Below are 22,178 nucleotides of genomic sequence, written 5' to 3'. Positions count from 1 at the left end.
GAAACGATCAATTATCCATCTAATAGTTGTCTGATCAATTGCGAGGCGCTGTGGTTTTGGTTGTTAATTTGTTCTGACTGATTTGTGAGGCGCACCTGGTTTTGAAAAATTTCCAGCCAATTTACTTCACTGCAACAAATAAATAAATCGATGTTGCAGAACTTATGGATCACGCGGTACAAAATGTTGATAAACAAACTGAACATTTATATATTAAAATTCTATACTTGCAATGTAAAGAACAAACAGATGCTGCTTAAAAAATTCCAACAAAATCTCATCGGAAAGGAAGGCTTAACATTTCTCATAATTCAGTAGTAGATTATTTCGCCCCTACTTTTAATTAAAATGAAAGTAGGTTATTCAATCTTTTTATTAAAAAGGTAAGATAAAATGAAAGTAGGTTATTCAATCTTTTTATTAAAAAGGTAAGATAAAATGTTGTTCCTGTAATTAAATAATTTTAACAAAAGTGAATTTGTTGAAGGATTTACTAAAACGGGTATACTTTCTCGAATAGCCTTTAACCTATTTTTTGTTTACAATTTTTTTAAATTTTGTACATAAATAGAGGCAAAAGCAATGTAACTAGTCCGAGCTATTTTTTAAAAGACATGTATTTACATGGTATTTGAGTTTCAGAAAGCATGTCGTGACCTTAAAGGGACACTTCAAAAGATATGTAATTACATGGTACTTGAGTTTCAGAAAGCATGTCGTGACCTTAAAGGGACACTTAAAAAATATGTATTTACATGGTATTTGAGTTTCAGAAAGCATGTCGTGACCTTAAAGGGACACTTTAAAAGATAGGTATTTATATGGTATTTTAGTTTCAGAAAGCATGTCGCGACATTACCTACATATTACATATCAACCAAGATAAGAATCGTGGTTCCCTTAACATGCCTAACCACTGGAGTGATTGGTGTCATATATATAAATTTACCATATTATTTAATTAATACCATTCCTCAAAATATTAATATCAAAACATATGAAACTGCTTACTGCGGTTTAGAGTCAAATGAATCCGCACAGATTCCGCCGTTTATCCCATATTTTTAGATTCTATAAATATAGCACATTATGTCAAGCGATCTCTCAAAACGTTTTTGAAATTGGCTAAATATGTCAAGCGATCTCAAAAAATGTTTTTGAAAATGGCAAAATATGCCGAAAAATCACTCCAGTGGTTTTAAGAGCTCCTTTTTTTTGATATGGCCAAAAATATCCTCAGATGTAATAATTGTAAAATGTTATCTACTTAAGTGTAAAAAAAACGTTCGCATAAAATATCATTTACCAAGAATCTTAATTAAAGTGCACACATTTTCATATGAAAATATTGTTGGAAAATGCGGTACGTATCGCAATACAACTTCTTTAGTGAATAGCGTCCACAGTATCACGAAAGAACTGGGTGGTTTATACGTCGTGAACTTTTTTCTCTTAGAACTATTAGAAACTATATTTTTTAAGTACGCGGAAAGAGAGATAACTGAAACCTGAAAATTTTGAAATGAAATAAGTGATATTGATAAAAAGTAAAGGTTCGAATATTTTTATTTGCAAGATGTGAAGCCCTTTAGTCTTTAGACAGATGGCATTAGGTTCAATTCTAATTATAAATTCGTTTAATGCCACCTGATTTAATTCACGCAAAAAAACCGTGTTTTATTTAAATTGATAATAAAATAATTTGACCTGTCAGTGACTGAGTTCGTGTTTGGGTCCCACCCAGGCGTAGTGTGTTCACTTGTTTAGTTCAATCACACTGTTCAATTCATCGGCTGATAAGTCCATCTCAACACAAGCAACATTTTCCGCTTACTGTGGTGGTTTTTGTTTTTCTTTAAAAAAAATTAATATATAAAAAAGTTCGGGCACAAATATTAAAGTATTTTCTGACCATTTTGTAAAAACCTGAATTCGCCATTTTGTACAATAAAAATATATGTGAAAAGGGGTTCGTAAGTAGGCGATTTCGCACTTGGAAAGTAATTTGTATAAGCCTGATACTTTATATTTTTCTACGAAAATGCTGATTTTTTTCTAAGGCCATGACGTGTTCTACTCGAAGTATTTAATTAAAGTTGCTATAATATTTCTAAGCGATCAAATTTTCAAACCAAAAACACACGATGTTGCCTTACTTCGTATTGCATCGACATAACTATATGTAATGATATGCATAACTATATATAATGATATGCGTAACTATATATAATGATATGCGTAACTACAAAGCGGCAAAACTATTGAACCGTGACTTTTAGTAATGATTTTTTATAAACATATTTAAAAATTCAACGCGCTATTTTAAACTCGTAACGTCCATTCAATCACAAGTTCGAATATTTTAAACATCCTTTTATAATAATCACAAAAAAATAAATTTTCTTAATAAACAATCAGTTTAATTTACTTATTTTATGGATACATGATTTAGAGAGTAGGTACGTGTGTTTTTTGTGATATTTCACCCTCCATGCTAGGGATGACCCTGTGTAATGGCGGGTAAATTTTACAGTTTGCGGGCATAGAATGTATACATTACTATAATTATAAAAAAAGGAAAATCATGTTTAGCTAGTTTGGGTTGCAATAAGAGGATGGAGAAGTTAGAGAATTATAAGAAGATGAAAAATTTGAGAAATTATTAGTAAATAGATCACATATTAATTATGTACATAATATACCGCTAAGTTAGGGAATAAGGATATATTATATTTTGTCTAAAAGGTGATTAAATTGATAGAGTGTAGAATGAATAGGTATTGTGGTTGTAATGTATTTCGCGTGTAAGGATCCATTTCGTGGTATGTTTTTTAAAGGAATGGGGTTGACTCACGGTTTTTAGGTTTTCAGGGATAAGGTTAAAGATTTTAGGAGCTAGGAAGAAAAATTGTCTTTGAGCTGACGTGGTATGTAGTGAAGGTACTTTGTAGTGAAATAGATATAGTGAGTAGCCCAATTTAACACATGTTCCCCTTCTGTTTCACTTCATCCACTCTTATCGCCTTTCTCTTATCTACCCCACCCCTCATCAAAGTTGAAATTCTTCTTTTTTATGTTTTCTAATTGACTGTAATTTTTTAAACTAATTTTAGCATGTATTTGCAGGGTTTACTCGTTTCCGTTAATGTCAGAGCATTGCAAGTTTTTACATTTATCCGTATTTTGTGATTGTAATATGCTGTGCGTATTGACAGGAGAATCACATGTATAAACACCATTTGGCATTTATGTCTCTCTAATGAAATTTCGCAGTCCGCCTGAAGTTAACAAATATACATAGTTTAATATAGCAATCATTTTATTGCTGGGGTAACAAACAAAAGTGCTGGAATCGCAACCCCCGAAAAGATTGTATATTTTATTATTAAGTTGAAAGTGATCAGTGATCACATTTAATTTTTTATTTTACCCGATATTGTAACATTTGTGTGGTGTGTGAATTACTGTGAAATTACTACTTCAATTGGGAAGCGATTTTTGTTCTTTGAAAAACAATAAAAGGTCATATATTTTGTCAAAATGAAAAGATAACCGCGCCCAAATCTGTATCTTAGTTAACACTCCATCAGCTGATATTGTTACAGCAATCAGCAACGTTGATTCAAATTCATTCGAATGAATATAAAATATTAAAAAAAATAAAGTGTCAATCCCGGCCACTAGTTTAGGAATGATTCTTTTGAGATATCGATTATTTTGACAAAAATAATCAGATTTTATTAAAATATTCATTGGTTTCGAAATATTTACTTCCATTTCCCATAGTTTAACAAAATACAAAAATATAGTCGGACGGGTTGTTTCGGAGAATTTGAACAATTCATCAAATTTCAACGTTCATTTTCGGGTTCTATGAAAGTCCTATTCAAGTTCTGTTATTATATCATTGTAGGCTAGTTGCTTGACAAAACTGAAATAAAAACAGAACTTGAAAAAATCTTTCACAGAACTTGAAAATTAACGTTGAAATTTGATCAATTATTCAAATTCTCCGAAACATAAATCTTTGCTCTGGTAGTGATATATGAAGTATATTTTGATTTGAATTTTAGACGACCCTTGAACCTTACTGAAAGCGAAAAGGAACTGTATCTTCATGCACATTAAAAAAAAAACGGCTTCGAGAAATATTTAAAATGAGAATTTTCTTACGAACCCCTTGTGACAAGTAAGTGGGAGGGAGGTGTATGTTTGTACCCTCTCCCCTGGCTTACCACCCCTTCCTCGTACTACTCCCAGTGAACGTAATATGACATGCTACGCCGTGGGGTCGCGACACTCCCCTTGTCACGTGACTACCCTATTATATACCCCACATAATCATTCATCCACATCCCGGGACTAACACATTTACATGGACACTTCATATATTTATTATTTTTTAATGATAATCTAATGTTTATAAGACAAGGTTTTATGCATAGCATAAAGGTTAACAAATAATTATAAGCAATAATTAGTCGCCTGAAATATCAATACAAATTGAAAATATCTCCCGAGTAAAAATAAATGCCGCCAACGGGAAATGAACCCCTTGCCTTCTGATATCCGGTCAGGTGCTCTGAAATTCAGATCAAATTCGTTCAGGTCCTCTGACAATTTTTACTCGGGAGATATTTTCAATTTGTATTGAAATTTCAGTCTACTAATTATTGCTTATAATTATTTGTTATCATATATTTATAGCTTACTCTTGTTTTTTTTTTTAAATATCGGACTGTCAAATATAATATGTTGATAATAAGTTCCTAGGTTTCTTGGTCTCCAAGGCAATAGGTCTTTGTTAATTTTAATATCATAATATACAGTACTGGAATGTCTTGATTCTATCAATTAAACAAAGTTTGTTTTCATTGTAGTCTGTAGAAAACGGAGTGTCAAAAAGGTACTAATAGTGAAAATTTTTAACATGCCATTTTGTTTCCTAGGTAATCTTTGGGGATGCTGTGCGGAGTGTCTTTTTAAGGAAATAAAGGAGAGGGAGTTCTGGGAAGGATATAGTTAAGTGAGGTAGGTGGGAATCTGGGGGTCAGTATCACCTGGAGTGACGTACGTACGAATCCATTTCTCCCACTGCGATGCAGAGAGATGGGTCGATAGAGTCATGCTGGATAGGTCAAAGGGTCTTCCTCAACCAATGTCTCCCAATCCGGCCCGCCACGCAGTAGGTGGGCAGACGCTTCCGCCGCCAAGATCTAAAAAAAACCTCACCAAATGAACCCAGAACCCCTGCTAAGTCAGCAAACGTAGCGAACCACTTGCATGGCAGAAATTTTGGTTGTCCAATAAATAATTTCCGAATAAAAGCGGATATTCAAGGGCTCGCTTGGAAAGTGATTACGCATCTCATCAAGCATCGCATTTTAACTTAACCGTTCTCTATCCCGCAATCTTATTTCTCTAAATACGACCTTCCCATTCAAAACTGACTTGACTTGCGATCACTGGATTTCTTCAGGTTTGGAATAAGAAAAAATAAAAAAAAAACTGTCAGAACTTTTGAGGCCTAGTTTATTTTTTTAAAATGTATACAAAAACCCTACAAGTTTCATCTCCACCAATTTGCTCTTCAACGTGCCTAAAAATAAATTGCCCGTCATTTTGAAAAAAGATTATGACGTTACTCCAGACCCCCGTTTTATCATAAGTAGTCCTTACGTAAAAGTGGCATTGAAAGAGCAAGGTTAGTACCAACCGGGTTATTGGGAGAAATAGTTAAGTGCCTTAACCTTTTGCCGATGTAATGTATTGAAAAATTGACCGTTCACTAGTACAGAATTTTTCCATATCTTCGCAACTCCTTCGAGGATACACGCCTTAATTGAATTAATTAAGTGGATTATGATGCCATATAGACCAACGATTATTCATTCTCTTTGCTTTGTTCTTTGTTGTGTTATGGTTTTCAATTCTCACGCACGTCCCTGAAGGAGTTAAATATAATGAAGAGCAGGATAATATTCTACTGAATCATTTTCCACCTCGGGGTTAAAAAGATCATTAAGGTTGCATCTAGAAACTTCCTAGATATCTATGTACACGTTCCAACGTTCACGGCTGAAGTTTGATGTTGAGCAAGAAACAAAATGGTGATATGTTGAAATGAGAGATTCGTTCACTGAGCATTATTTAGATGGATCTAGTGACAGAGTTATCATCAATTAATTATCTGTAAGATAGATCGCTAGTCCTAAGGTGATGAAAAACTTATCAGTTATTTTAAATGTTCGGGAGATTTTGAGATTCCAGGCTGTCCTTTTCGTTCTAATTATAAAGGGTATTTTCAAACTTACTAATTTTGGTTGACCGTGATGGGCCTTAGTCCTTCTTGAAATCTGATTTAATGCACTCAAATGTGCTTTGAAGATGAGTGAATTTTTCGAAATTTTAACTGATTGTGTGAAGAATTCAGACAAGCGTTATATAACCTACATATAAAATAGACAGAATGCTTGTGAAATAAAATAGAATAGTGTATCTGTGTTTTGTAAGATAAAATATACACTAAAAATATCATTAACTTTCTGTAAATGTTTTTCAAAACGAATATCTTACAGGATTAGAGAAACAGCGAACAGTATCTTATCAAAAATAAGTATCTTTTTTAAATGTTTATGGACAGTATTTAAATGCCTGCCACTATGCCATGATATTATCTAAATAAACACTAGCAATAATAATCATTATTCCAAAGTGTTTTAGAAAAATACAACGGGGGTGAGGGTTGTTATAATGGCTCAGTAGTCAAACAAGCATCCAGATTTCGTTTTCTCCCAAAAACTCACTTTTATCTGTTTCTTGTGTTTTTTTAAAAATTGAATCTTTTAAATCGTTAATATTTAGGCAACTTTTTGATTTATTTAGTTTTTTTTTACGTTTAATATTATAAATTCCCCGGCAACCTTTAATAACTTAACCTTTCATCCTTGTTCGCTACGAACAAGTCCATAACATATATTTTAATAAATGCCAAGATCTTCGGAATACTATATATTATGAGTTTGAGTGTGATAAGTAGATTAATTTCAGGGTGATAAAAGTTTAATGTGTTGCTTTGTGTAACCAATACATCATAAAAACCCACCCAAATGTGCGAAAAGCTCCGAAAGCACTTGTTGATGTAATGCCGTTACAATAAACCTAATAAGAGGATGATAAAATATTTTCAAGGAATCTCGGAGTTAACGGCTTCTTTCGCTAAGGAAATTATTTTCCCCCCCAAATTGAAAGGTTTTTATGAAGATATATTTGGGTTGGCAATAAGGGAGAGCGCCATGTGCGGGCGTATTTTTCTACGAGATTAACCCTTTTGGTCTCCAAGCCATAAAGGGAAACTTTTAGATGGACGGGTCTTGCGATAAAAATCTCGGAAAAGTTTTGATATCCATAGTTGTATCCCTTTTGATGTTGTTTTACGTTCGAAAAATAAAAAATTATAAATGCTGTTTGGATATTCAAGTTTAACAAATAAGTTAAAATCTTATCTGAACACTAATGAAATCTTTTCACAAGTTAGATAAAGTTTTGTTAGTTCTTTAAAAGCTGAGTTTTTGTTTTATTTTGTTAATTTTCACCACGATTGCAAAGAGATGATTTCAACCAAAATATATTTGAATTTTCTATAGTTAATTAAATTTTAAAATTTTTTTAAATTCATCTCTACGTCTTGTGGATAAATTCGACGATAAGTTGTGAAGTGTAGTCCCGTAGCTCAGTCGTCAGAGCAGTCAGTTGGAGATCCAGACCACTCTGGATCAAATTCCGGTTCCAATTTTCGCAAGTATTCTCACACGAGTACGTTATGATTTGACGATATTAAATAGATTATTTTAATTTTAACAAAATTGACGAGAACAATTAAAACTCGTGGAAATTCCTTCATAGACGTATTCAGTGTTTTCAAACTATATTGTGAAAGGAATATCTCCTGTAGAGATGATATTACAATGCTTTAGGCACTGTATGATGGTATCAGTGAGCGCATTTCCTGATCGGATAGATTGCTTGATAGACAATGGCCATTTATTATATAAAGGGCTGGAAAATGGGGTGAGTTTTAACATCATCCCTTGCTAAAAGCTCCCCGCCTCCGGATCGGCACCAATTAGCCCCACTACCAACTGGCGCAGGGTGGAAGCAGGAGCCGAGGGATGATGAGGGTTTTTAGCATGATTGGCCCTCTCACTAAACCTTGCCCGTATTTCCCCCCCTTTGGGCTTAAAAATTGACGGCAAACATTTCAAACATTTATGAAAACTCGAGCGGTGTTAGTCGAAGAATATTTACACGGGATGTTTGTTTGTGTTACTCGCAAGCAGGAGCCAGTAATGAATTAACCTTTGGCAAAATGTTTAGAATGACATTCAATTTAAAAGTCGTTTATTTACAAACACACATACGTCACATACATCTCTTATCAAGAACCTACCACAACGGTTGCTTTAATATCACATTCGCTGGGACTTTTCAGCTATAAAATGGTAAATTTTTGATTGTGGAAATGGAGTGCCAAAAACATAAAGGCATTCCTAAATCTTGTTACTCTCCTTTTGCCTGGTCTGGTCTTCTAAACCGAAAAGCTTTTCTATATCCCTGCAATCCTTGTTCTGATGAGAGATGTTTTGGCCAAAATCAGTAGAACTGGGAATTCGCTTTTAGATTTCATTCATGAAAACAAAGGGATGTTGGCCAATATAGCAAGCATCTTTTAATCTTTTCGTAAAGGCGATGCACTACGTTATGTAATATTTTAAATTGAGCCGCTATCAATAATAACCCTTACGTAGATGGCGATAAGGTTTAAATTCCCGCTTAACACCATCCGCCTGTTTTGATTTATGCAAGAAAAAAACATGGCTGAAAAGTGCCTTTTATTTTATTTTGTGGATGTTCAGGCATAAATATTTAATTTTTTTTCGATCATTTTATAAATAACTGAATTTGCCACATTATAAAATAAAATCATAACCGAAAATGGGTTCGTAAGTAGGAGATTTTTAACTTTAAAGCAGTTTTCATAGTCCTATACATTATTTTTTTATGGGCTTATAAAAAGACTTATATAAAAAATACTCGATTATTTCAAAGGTCAAGATGGATTCTACTCGCAGTATTTAATTAAAGCATCTGAAACATTTCTAGGCGACAAAATTTTCAAACCAAAAACACATGATTTTGTATTACTACGTATGGCATCGCCTTAAATTTTCAAAATTCAAAATAAAAAATTATTGTTCGAGAGTTTTTACTGCTTTGTTGTTAAGACGTAATATTACAATGATAAAATTCTGAAACAAAAATATAAATGAATTGATTTTTGAATATTCCTTTATGACTCCCTTAGAGTATTGTAAAAAAACGAACCATTTTAAATCGTTTTTCATTAAATCAGATCTATAGTACATACTCGTACTAACAGTTTACATAAAGGACGGAACAATTTTATGTCTACACAAAAGTACGTGAGATAATATGTCAAATTCATTCGAAAAAATCCAGCAAATTCGATTCTCCCGAATCCGATAAGGTGAAAAAAAAAGATTCAATTAGTAAATTGAATAAGCAGGTTGAGCGAACCGAACAGTTTTGTTGAATGATTCGTGCGAGGCTTTTTGGGGGCTAATTGCAGTATGGTGTTTGTCACCCGCGACTCTCTGCGGGTTTCACTGAATGTGCTGTACCGTGAATTGGTTGAAGTGTTATGTAATGTTAGCGAGACAGTAAAAGTTAATATGTGCCAATCACTGTGCTCATTTGCTAAAATGTTTATGTGTTTCTACAATTTCAATGTAGCTTTAATAATGCAATATGGAAAAATCAATAAATCTTGTTTAGCTTTTTTCATAATATCCACAATGACATTATTTAAAATGAAAAGGTATGATGATGTGCAACGTGATGTGCATCCGATTACCTAAAGGCAAAAATCAATCACGCTAATTTCGTTTACCTAAGTGGTAAGTACCATCAGATTATTCAAATTTACTTATTAATATCTATATATATATAATTATCTCTAAAGATTAGTAAATAAATCACATAAATAAAAATGCAAGTTCGCAAGCGCACAATAACTAAAATATACTCTATATTCAACACCTATACCGCGAAACTCGGGATAATCATTCCTAATAATCTAAGAAAACAATAACGTTTTTTTAAAACAAATCATTCTAATTTAAAAAAAAACTGTTATAAAATTGTGTAGTAAAATCGTATCTTTACTTTTACGACTAATACACGTGTTCGGATAGCAAAATGGCCACCCTCACATTTCAAATCTAACATAGAACAGTTGACCGAGTTTCGCGGTATTAGCGTTGAACACGGTGTAAATATATGGATTTGGTGACCTTCAGCTTAAGTTCTTATGGGTTAGGTAGGCTTAGGGTTGCCATATTCGGCCAGGGTCTCGTCGGGACGTTTCAGGAGCAAATAAGAGCAAATAAGGAGCAAATGAAATTTTTGTAATACTTAAACAATTTCTTTATTTTATAATAAGTAAGTAAATATGTTTGTTTTATAGGTTACTTTAATTGATACTAGCAGAAGTACTTGGCTGGCCATACTTTTCAGAAGATTTCGCTTTTCTCAACAATTCTGGGTACCTTTTAACATAATTGTAGAACTCTGTACAAGTCATGTTATAATTGACTTGACACTGTAAAATCGACTCCACAGTCTCTGGGAGCAGGCGATTTCGTTCATGAGTCCACTGGGCCGACATTAATGAAAAAACTCTTTCTACTGTGGCGTTGTGAGCAGGAATAGAAAATAAATACTCGCATAATTTCAAAAGAAGGCATTTTCTTTCCGGATTTTCAGTTTGTTTGAAAAAGTAAAGCCACTTCTCTGCAACCGAATCGATCAAATTCCATTCTTCCGAACCAAGCTTAGCCTCTAGAAAGCTCTTAAGATAATTATGTTGCTCAAAAAGATTATCTCTGAAAGTCTTCACACCATTACTATTCAGGTATAAAATAGTTTTTTCGATTTTTCCCCATTCTGGGATTTCAGATAGGTAGACAGTTAGATCCAATCGAACACTTCATATTTATCAAACGAAACAGACCACTTTTTCAGATAATCGGAAGCTGTATTATAAAATGCTACAGCTTCCTCTTCAAATCTTGAAATGAAAACTGTTGTTTCAGGAGTTGGATTCTCATTTTTATGTTTGTTCATTTGGATTTTGGTTTGCATGCCAATAAATTTGGCAGATTTCCTTTCAATCAGGGTGTTATGCGTTTTGTTTAATATTTTTCTGATTTCAACTATAGACACCTTGTTCTTTTCAACGCTTTTTATATTATTTTGAAACAAACTCAAGTTGGAATGCAGAAAAGGAAATAAATTTCACTGACCGGACTTTTAAAGAAATCTGAAATAATTTTAGGTGGATTTTCTTCCGAATCAAAAAAACTTTTGAGTGGTGTCCATAGTTTCAGGATTCTTTCAACCGCGGGCATTAATGATAACCATCTTGCTCTTGAGTGTGACAAAAGAGTCTGGTGATTAATATTAACATACGAACAGAACTCTTTCAGCTTCTTCGTCCTAACAGTGTATATTGAAAAATAATTAAATATTTTGAGGACGATAACTTCGACATCCACAGACAAGATTCCAGCAGCGGTTGATATAGTATTGTGCAGAATATGGGCTGAACATCCAATTCCTTCTATAGGTTTTTCCAAATCTTCTTTTATTTTATGAAAAACATTGTACCGACCGCGTCTTTCAAGCCCTCCGAAGTATTAGTATTGTCACCACAAATGTAGTGGAATCTGCAATTGTCTTAAAGTGTCGAGACAATATTTGGAAATAGTGTCCGATGTTTCATCTTTTAAAGAATCAAACTTCAATAGATTCTGTTGGATACCATCGTTTTCAGTGAAATATTAATAACAAGTAAAGGAAACATCTTTTCAGCTTTGTGATTGGACGCGTCGGTGCCTATTCCATAATACGAAACTTCTTGCAATTTTTCTTTTATTTGTGACACAGAATGTGGAGCGAGAATATTTTGAACAATTGCTGTAGCCTTTGTTCTTGCTGTGGACTGTTTTGCTGGGATTTTAAAGTCGGGATACATTGTAGCATTCAGTTTAACGTTACAGTCAAGTGAACTGAAAGATTGATGATGTTTGACAAGTTTATAAGCTGTCGTTAGTTCCGCCGCCGCAATTCTTCTTGAGTATCTTCTTTAATCATAAATCCGGATATAGGCCTTGATGTAGATACAACAGCAAACCTTTTTGTGATTGGTAGTAGAAATGTGGTGCTTTACGTCAGCCTTACCTCCATGAGTAATTGATATAAAACTGTAACACAGAACGCTTCTTCATTCATAAGTCCTTTCTTTATAAAACTCCACTCTTTTGTATAGTCGTCTGAAAAATGGCACTTCCTCTTTCTTACTGCAGACATTTTCATAAATAAATGAATAAACTCACACACTGCGCGGTTCAAAATCAAAACAATCGTTCTATACGGCTGGCATTCAAAGAGCGACTAACTAGCGGCGAAGCGGCGCGCTCTCGTCTCTCTCTCTCTCTCTCCCTCCCACCTGCGCCCGTCCAACGGCACTTCACGGCACGTACGGGCTATGGGACGCACGGAAAATTAAAATTTCAATCGGGAAATTTAAGGCTTTTGTCGGGACGTCGGGACAGATAGCTCAATAAAGGTGACAGTCCCGATATATCGGGACGGATGGCAACCCTAGGTAGGCTATGTAATAAAAAAATCATACACTCCCTTTATCAATAATTTAAAATAAGCAGTTATGAAAATTATTTTAAATAAAAAAAATACATATTTCACATAAATTAACACAAACTTCAAAATTTTGATCGAACTCGAGACCAGTTGATAGCAGTTAGCTTAAAGTATCAAGTTACTAACGAATAATAATAATATCTTCTGTTTATATTCCCAGTTACCTGTTTAAATTATCAGGTCTTTAGGGATAGTATAGGGAGAGCCCTGTCGGGTCCGTCAGTAGGTAAGCCACACAATTAATTTATTTCTTCGGGGTAGACAGAATAGTAAAACGAGAAATTTAAGCTAAAATTCATCCCTTGCTCATTAACAAAACAACACTATTGTATTCGCTTTCATCTCTGTGGAAACAACGTTTGTTATAATATTGTTGTGTGCATAAAATCACGCCACGTTAGAATGTTGGTAGGTACTCAGAAATTATTATTATTATCATCACAATCATTTTGTATTACGCCGTACAAATGAAATTAATTTAGACTATACGAGTTAGCCATTGGTATTCATAACTAATTAGTCGTAAAGGGTAATAAACGAATTAGTTTGTTTGAAGAAATTATTATTTTTACCATCGTCCCTTTCGTCAAGGAGCAAGTCACACGTCAGTCACCACTGGTTACAAACCTAGTGCATCACGTGATACGCAATCCGTCTCGTTCCAGCAGCACCATTAAGACGAGACAGGTTTCAAATTACGTGAACCATTTCGACATGTTGCATTATGATCAGTGGCGACGTGTGGTAGAGCAATAAAAAAAAATATTGAAAAAATATCGTAGGACAGCAAAATTACTACTCCGTTTGGTAATTATTCGGAATCGCTGGCAAGGGATAATATGGAATGTTTTTGAATAAAACCTTCTGATTTACCTTCATTACTATAAAAGGAAATTGACTGAATTTAGGTAATTTTTAATTAAGTATATTGAAAATTCGCTTCCGTTGTATGGCATGACAACTGGAATGATTTCTGTTGATGACATTTTCTTTTGTTGATATTCCTGATATGAGTGGCTAGAATTTTTACCATTTACTCTATGCAAATACTAGGTAGGTGCTATTTTGACCGAACTCGAAAAATAAAATAAAGGTATTTAGGTATGTTTTATAAATAAAGAAATATATAAAAGGTAAGGTTATTATAGGTTATGTTATTGTAGGTTAGGTTAGGTTATCATAGGTTATGTTAGGTTAGGATAGTTTAGGTTGGGTTACGATAGTTTAGGTTAGGTTGGGTTATTTTAGGTTAGGTTAGGTTGGATTATTATAGGTTAGGTTAGGATATGTTAGGTTAGGTTAGGTTGGGTTATTAAAGGTTAGGATAAGTTAGGTTAGGTTGGATTATGATAGGTTAGGTTAGGTTAGGTTGGGTTATTATAGGTTAGGTTAGGTTGGGTTGTGTTATTATGCGTTAGGTTAGGATAGTTTCGATGAGGTTAGGATGAGTTATTATAGGTTAGATTAAGTAAAATAATAATAATCCTTTATTAATAATTTATGCTTTCAAGTCGGCACTTTTCGGCAGTATTTTTAATAATTTAATTATTTAATTGTCATTAACACCTTTATTTTATTTTTCGAGTTTGGCCAAAATAGTACCTACCATAGAGTTTTTGCATAGAGTAAATAAAAATTGAGACCTTTGCATAGAGTAAATACCAACAAACAAATGACATCAAAAGAAATTATTCAAGCTGTCATCCCATACGGTTCCATGATAACTCAACACAGTGACAATTCAACACACCTTTAAAAATTGATATAAAGTCATTAGAAACGATGAAAAAAAACCTAACCCAACCTAACCTACTTAACCCAGTTAATAAAATTTTGGTTTCATCACTTTCCATGGCTTTATATAACTTTTTAAAGATGTGATGAATTATCCGGTCAACATCCCATACAACTAAAGCGAATGTTCATTTTACGTAATTAAAAATTAAAATGCTGAAATTAAAAATTTCCCAAATACAGCCAGTTTCCTTTTATAGTAATTAAGGTGAATCAATAGGTTTCATTTAAAAATATTTCGTATTATCCCTGGCCAGCGATTCCGAATATTTACCCTTCGTTTTTTACTATTATGCTCTGAAATCGCCGGTTAAAGTATTTCGGAAATATGCTGATACACTCTTCACATGTTTTAGTGATATAATATTATTAAATTAAGCTGCTGTGAAACTGTTTTTCGCAATTTAGCGGGACTTGAATAAAGAATAAATAAATTATACATTTTTAAAAGTGTTTCAGTTTTTGTAAGTGAGAATTATGTTTGCGAGAGACATTGACAAAAGAGGGAATTATTCCATGGAGGATCGATTGAAGTAGTTGCTATGAAGAGTTGTTAAAGGAAGTGGTGTTAGCAGCACTAGAGCTTATACAACAACCCTGATGTGTATGACGCATGACCTGGGCCATAGAGCAGGCATGTTGAGAATAATGGTAGACTGAATGCCGTAGAAAATTTAATCCCAGAGGCGTATGTTCTGTAAAACCATGAACCTTTTACTGTATCGAGATCTGAGTTCAAAGCATTGTCAATACTGCATTATGAACAAGATTAAGAAATGAACGCTTTGAATGTTTGTTCTTCTTGAGCTACTAAACGGAGACGTCAGAAAATAATACATGGTGTCTGGAAACAGACGGTACTAGCGTGAAACTGGTGAATGTACACCATATTTCTCTTCAGCCTCACAACGTACGCCAATTGGGGATGCCATCGTCTCACTCTACGGATGGGAGCATGAACATGAAAAAATAAATGCATGTAAAAGCATTGAGTTTATATCGTGTTTTTATTTTTATTTATTTTTTTATTTAATTAAAATCAAATTTAATAATATAATTATTAAGTTCTGCAAGTATTTTTTGGTTTTTGTTATTGTTACAGCTGTTTCGGCTTTCAAGGCCATTTTCAAACTGTGGTTTAGCTAGATTCAAAGAACATATAAGATGTTATATACATATATATTACATATATTTATATTTACATTTACATATATCACGTCCCGCTTGACAACAATGAGCTTAAACCCTTGCACATAGAAAGAAAGGGCCTTAGATTAAATTTACTTGAACAATTAGAAATCAATAAAAGAACCAATGACCCTAATATAACATTAATTAATAAAGTAAAGAAAATTATTTATTCCCCGCTTCTAAGTATGTTCACAAAACCTAAACAATATAACACATTTAAATAAATTAATAACTGCTACATTATTATTGAACAATTAAGAAAACATTAATGTGGGGAAAACAGACTTCAAAATACCCCCACAGAATATGAAATCTATTGTCACAATTATTTTTATCAGTATATTGGTTTAACCGGTAATAAATCATTTTAAATTTGGGAGGGGGTAAAATAGAATCATATTAATAAGTCGTCTAAACGTGGCTAAACCACAGTTTGAAAATGGCCTTGAAAGCCGAAACAGCTGTAACAATAACAAAAACCAAAAAATACTTGCAGAACTCAATAATTATATTATTAAATTTTTTAAATTAAAAAAAAAAAATTAAATGGAGTTCTACGAATTAAACAGAAAAACAATAAATTAGTTTATATCGAGTTAATTACTTCATCTGCCACATGCGTATCCTAGAGGAGTCTAAGAGAAAATCCTTTGATGAGTTAGATAGTTTTATTCCGTCAATTTTTCAGTAGTAATAATGCCGTAGAAGAAAATGGTTTCCTAGATTAGTTAGGGAGCTCTTCCACCGCAGTCCACTTTTAGTATTCTTATCTCTTTTTTACTGACCCAATTTATTGTAAAGGTCAACAATGAATAAACATCAGGCCCACATTAATAATTCCAGGAAGTTACGAAGCCTGAAATTTGTCTCACAGAGTTCACGAAATTGCTCTTACTATCACCGGGATTAAGAAAAGAATATAAGTTACACTTGTTTCGTTTCAAACAAAATAAAGTCTTTGGCTTCAAATGGCGAAGTCACTGTAACACAAAAACATTCTTTTATTATGAAAAATTTAAACGTAGTGTAGTAGATATATTTTCTCCGGAGTAATCAATTGAAATGTACATTAATAAAATAATATTCTTGTACTTATATGTATTATATTTGAAACGCCTTATAGAGCGAAAGATTCTCTTAATATCGCTCTGTTGAGTGACAAACATTCTAAACTGAAATGTTGGGTAGCAAAATGTCTTTTGCAGTGTTGAGGGTTATTTTTAAATACCAAACTTACCCACCCCTCAAAAGAACTATTTGACAAAATTAGGGTCTTAGATTTTGCCAGGTATTTACCGAGATAAGTTTATTCTATATACGGAAAAAAATCTGCTGGTGTCTCCACAACATCGAACACACACCTGCTTTTCATCTAACCTGAAATGCGTGGTCCCTAAAACTAGAACTATATTCGCTCAATGACAATTCTGGTTCATAGCTCCTAAAATATACAATGCATTGAGCACCAAAATAAAAGTCGTATGAATCTATATTCTTTTTACAATCAGTGTATTTGAAAGGGAACGAACTTTTTTTAAAGAATACAAGAGTTCACTAAATTCAAATGTGACAATGCAACCTTAAACATGTATTCTTCTAGGTACCTACCATGACCTGTGTTTTGCTTTTACTTTTGTTATAAATATTATAATTTTATTTCTATTTTATTGGTAATTACAATCATTCAATTCAATAGTTTCTATGGTACTTAACATAATAACATTTATTTATTTTCATAATGTGTCTTTTTTTTTTCTTTTTTTTCTGGTAAACATTATGTTCCTTTCTTACATTATAATCTAAATCATGTACAACTACAATGATATGGGCACAAGCCTAATATAGTCGTTGAAAATATCACTAAAATTGTATTTGTAAAAATTATAAACGAAAAAAATAATTAACCAGGTACACCCCGACGTTTTTTCATTCTTCCTGTCGCCAATGCTATCTCCCATCAATTTGGGAACGCCGTAGTCCATTACCTGGCTACGGGCGCACGGAGAAAAATGAGTACGGTTTTTTATTAGGATACTGTTAAAAATGTGACTGCATGATCATTTAATAATAAAATATTAGTCATTCAGAATATATCTGAGCACGTATTCACACAGGTGGCCTTGTCCGAATAAATACAATGGACTTGAGGAAAATATAATATTATTTTTAAGAACACGTGTTCTGACCCATAACATATTCAAGATTTACTGATAGTTTGTTATGAAATATGTCATTCTATTCGTTATAGGCTTTCAGTCCCTTTTTTAACAGTAAAATGAAAAATTTGATCAGATTTTTAATAAATTGACAATATTTCATATTAGTAAGTTTTCTCCGTGCAGGTGGAAGTAATCACAAAAAATAAAATAACATTATTTTCTCATTACTTCATGCTTCTTTGCAGTTCTACATGGATGTGTTCAGCCATCTATTTGGTAAAAAGTTTTGTTAATGCATTTTTTATAGCGACCCTTTGCGGTAGGTTTTGTGTTTTAAATGTATATTGCAGGTACTAAATTGCAGTATGGCTTGGTGCAACAGAAAACAGTGAACACTTGTTCTTTGCAGCATATAAGCTGCACTTGCAGTGCTAGGTCGAGCCTCCAAACTGCAGTGCACACTGCACACGAGGCATATTGGCGGACAAATAGCACAAATTATTCCGCAGCGTGTTCGTGCCATGCACTTTCCATTGTATTCCCTGTCGAGGTGGCTATGACGTTCGGAAACAACACTTCCCTTTCGTGTTTTCCAAAAATAATTCAAAGTTTAATTTTGTCGGTTGTGATGCACAATTAGATATGAAATTATGTACATTAAAAAAATCATGATAAGAGTTGAAATACCTAATTATGTTGAATAAAAACGAGTTACAAAAAAGGGTAGGTAGGTACTAAATATTCCCCCTTTTAATTCAATATAATAAATTAAATTTAATATTATATTTTTTAAACCCTTGTATTACCTTCTCATCGATTTTATTGGTTTCTAGCATGTATTTATCAACTATTGGTCGATGGTTTCAAGAGATATATGTCCAAAGGCATACGACTAATGGGTATGTTGTAACTTCTTCCTCTTTCTTATAAACTACGTAAGTATCGTAACTACTAACGAATGTTGTTAACGTACCATGTATCTTTACAGAAATACGTGTAACATTGTTAAATCATAACAATTAATTTTTTATTTACTGAACGTTGAAAAGGTTTGAATTGTTTCAATATTTATATAATAATAATTGAAATCCATCAAATTGTCAGTATAAAAAAATTGAAAGTGGTTATCAGATCTTTCGTGTCAATTAAACTCTTGAAACTCAAAACAAATACTTTTTGAAAATTTTATTCCGAATTAGAGAATGCTTTCGTTTGCCACTGTTTTAAATAGATAGCGTTTGGATTTTAAGTAAATAAACTGGCAGAAATGAACCCCGCTTTAAAATTGCCATTACCTTTCTGACATCCCTCATGCTGAAGGGATTTCTTGTGCTATTTAGACTGAACAGGAGCACAGAACACCGAGCAACCCATTATCCAAGAAAGCCTCTCTAATAATTGGTAATGAATCCTAATTATTTTTTTTAATTTCAATATTGTTTTTGATCTGCTTCACAAGACGGTTTGAAGAAGAAAGTTTCTAAAAACTACGTTCGAGTTCTTTGTTAGATAATAAGTTTATGAAATAAAATTGAAATTACATGAAGTACCTCTGCCTCAAAACTTTATTTTTATCAGTTTCACTGCAATCATTATATGTAGAAAATAATAATTTTTAATTCTGCACACAATTTTTTAAAAATGTATATATATAAATATAATGCAAATCAATAAGCAAAATGACACATACAAACGGTATGTAAAACATGAAACAGAACAAAGAAAACGCATTTAAAGGGATCTTCATATTTATGCATTGGTTAATGTGCACATGAATTTCAAGACGACAATAATGTATTATTAATGACTAATCGATTTCTCCTACTGATCTTGGTTGCCAGTACATAGTTGCCCAGTCGCAATCCTCGTACACCATCTCCTCCCACCCCCTCCTCCTAAGTGAATGTAATTACGGCAAATAGCGCAAGCCTGTCGGCGTTTTTCGGTTACAATCTAGAATTCCAATATGACCCATCAATCAATTGTGTAAAAAATGTATTTAAAAAACCTGTTAGAGAATATGATGCTGATACCGACCAGTCTTATTAATAAAACTAAAAACAGAAATTAAAAATCTTGTAAAAATTGAAATTATGCACACGGAGAAAAATGAGTATTGCTGTAAATACTCATTTGGGAAACATGTCAATTATTTCGCTAAAGGCCTGCAATCCCGTTTTTAACCGCATAACGAATAATTTGAAGAGATTCTTAATAAATAAGCAATATTTTACATTAGTAAGTTTTTCCATGCACTTTCGATAGTGAAATGTCGTTTAACTAACTCGACCGCTTAGCATTTCTTCTGCCTGTAAATTTATTTACACTTTTCGTTTCAGTTTCAAGATGGTGGCCGTTTCAATGGTTCGGTAAAGAATATTTTTTTCGAATGTAAGATTTTCGTGTTTGTTTGGTCTTTCTTAGTGGCACTTTTTTTAAATTGTGGTGCTTATCTGCCTGAAGAAGGTTTAAAAAAAGAATCGTCTTTGAGATAGGGACATTCTTTCAAACAAATTGTACAATTCCCAATTAGAAATAAAAAAAGTTACGGAAAATACATAATTTAAAACGATGTATGAAATATTTATTTAAGTACCTACCTAATTACAATGTTCCAGAAGACAATTACGGATTTGATTTAATAGAAGAGAAAAAAAACATGATTTTTAGACGCGAGGTCTACTGTTCACCGGACTACTAGTTTTAGAATATTTGTGAAATAAGAGTGAGTTTTTTAGGTAAAACACATAAAAAAAGGAAAAATATTCAATTAATTTCTGTTTTCTAAATAAGACACGTTATTCGAAAAGCATAAATTAATGATTTGGAATATGTATTTTTTTAATTTACAGGAGTATTAACAGCATTATTAATCCTTCCAAAATAACATATATTTTCATTACGTAAGCTTTATATTTCGTAGTAAATCTATGTAATAAACGTCAAAAACATGGAGTTATGCGTAGAACTTCACATTTAATCCACTGTGTTCTAAACGTGTCATCGCAGGTCGGCGTTCTTGAATTCACTCAAATATTTCAATATAAATGGGTCAGTTTATTAATACACTTTTCCATACGCAGCTTTTAGACTGGTGACGTCACATGGCTGACGCGTCGCGTCGACCTGACTAGCTTTGACTATCCGTGACGTCATTACGCTATGGCGACTAGACGAGACCCAACGGTTCGAGTTGCGCTTTGTAACAATCTTTGACGCATATCCTTTCAGGTATTGGCGACAGGTTCATTTTCAATTACAGGACTAAAATTTAAAAAAACGTTACCTAATTATTTATAGGCAAAGATTTGAACCAGTTATTTTCAAAGATGATTTTTTGTGAACTGTTTTGGATGATTTCGCACTTTGATTTTATCTGAAAATCTGCATGCAATATTAAGTTTCCCTTTTGCTTCATTAATTAATATTTTTTACAGACGCATTCGTAATATTAATTTTTATATTATCGTTAATCTTGGAGCGTACCAAGTAACAAGGAGAGACATTGAATATGATAAAGATATATAAATCCACAACTTTCTTTCCTCTTATCCTTATTTTGATATTCGTTCATTTCAATGGAAATCTTCCCAATCCGTAGAATTCCATAAACAAACGCTGATACTAAGATGATGTTAAAAATATTTTAATATCTACAAAATACTGATATATACTAACTTACTATCAGGTAATATAATATATTGATTATTTATTCCGAGTATTATTATTATAATATGAATCAACGTAGGTACTTGCCATTTTGTGTTATGATTTTATTATTTTCAAAGGTACTTGGAGTATTGAGAATATTTTAATTTTCACGAAAAAATTTCAGCGCAGTCTTCGAAATTTGCTGTTTTCTTAAAGGAAATTTAATATTGAGATATTTTATGAACGACTTAAATGCAAAATCGGTGCTACCGTGCAAACTGTGGAAACAATTGTATTTACGAAACTGATTCCCTACAAAAGAGGTTGGCAAACCACGGTTCTGGGTTTAGATATAAACTTCAATAATTTCACCTCCACTAAACCAGTCTTATGAGATGGAGGTTTTTCAGATTTTCTAGATATTTATTTAATAGAGAACTTTACTAATTCACGTTAAATGATAATTTAAAGTTTAAATAAAATATCTAAGTAACTTCGTAACCACTATTTAATAAAAAAGAATCCACATTTTCAGAACTAATGATTTCTTCATCAATATATAAAGAAAATTAACAAAGTTAT

General features: G+C 32.7%; 1 protein-coding gene across 10 annotated transcripts in view; it reads left to right on the top strand.

Annotated features, from left to right (window-relative positions):
* Positions 1-22,178, top strand: part of LOC149425034 (potassium voltage-gated channel subfamily KQT member 1-like) — a 399,798-nt gene that overhangs the window by 170,980 nt on the left and 206,640 nt on the right. The window lies entirely within an intron of this gene.

Source organism: Hesperophylax consimilis, chromosome 3, assembly GCF_061612785.1.
Source record: "Hesperophylax consimilis isolate HC1 chromosome 3, BYU_Hcon_1.0, whole genome shotgun sequence".
NCBI classification, from domain to species: Eukaryota; Metazoa; Arthropoda; class Insecta; order Trichoptera; family Limnephilidae; genus Hesperophylax; species Hesperophylax consimilis.
This window is presented reverse-complemented; position numbering and strand designations above follow the sequence as displayed.